The 678-nt window shown below is 57.1% G+C and overlaps 1 non-coding gene across 1 annotated transcript; it reads left to right on the top strand.

Annotated features, from left to right (window-relative positions):
• The first annotated feature begins 213 nt into the window (after positions 1-213).
• Positions 214-377, top strand: LOC113405608. Its single transcript, XR_003369528.1, has one exon. It is a non-coding gene; the product is annotated as a U1 spliceosomal RNA (small nuclear RNA).
• Positions 378-678: the final 301 nt, after the last annotated feature.

Raw genomic sequence — 678 nt, 5'->3', positions numbered from 1 at the left:
ATTGTGGGAGCGGAGGCAGGCTGCCCAGCAGGGCCCGAATTTGGCACACGGGGCTCGGCGTGGAGAAGGGCGGGGCCTCGGGACCAGGTCGAGGCAGGTTCCGACAGTGGGAGCCGGTGTGGGCGAGACCGGCGGGCGGGGCGCGGCGGGCCGCACCGTGGCTTTAAAATATAGGGCGAGCGAGGGCGGGCGGCGGCTGGGCGTTGGGAACTCATACTTACCTGGCAGGGGAGATACCATGATCATGAAGGTGGTTTTCCCAGGGTGAGGCTCATCCATTGCACTGCGGGTGTGCTGACCCCTGCGATTTCCCCAAATGCGGGAAACTCGACTGCATAATTTGTGGTAGTGGGGGACTGCGTTCGCGCTCTCCCCTGGCAACTGGTCAAAAACAAACAAATAAATCTTTTCATGCGCTGTTTGCACTACGCTGTGTGTTCAGTACTTCCTTCTCTGTATTCACGCTTTTTTCTTATGTTTGCTGGGGCTTTTTTTCTTTATATATTTTTTCATTTTGTTGGTGTGCAGCTGATCCCGAAGTGACAAGGGGCCGTTATTTGTGCTTCAGTTTCTACGGCGCAGAAAAGATACGTTGCTGGTGTCCGGAAGGGGGAAACTAGGGGGATACAAACCGAGACTCCAGGCCAGCCTGAGGGGCAGGGGGTGTCTCGGCAGCCC

This window comes from Terrapene carolina, unplaced genomic scaffold, assembly GCF_002925995.2.
Source record: "Terrapene carolina triunguis isolate 2854851 unplaced genomic scaffold, T_m_triunguis-2.0 Scaffold45464, whole genome shotgun sequence".
NCBI lineage: Eukaryota > Metazoa > Chordata > Testudines > Emydidae > Terrapene > Terrapene triunguis.
Note: the sequence above shows the minus strand (reverse complement) of the source record. Positions and strands in the feature narration are given on the sequence as shown.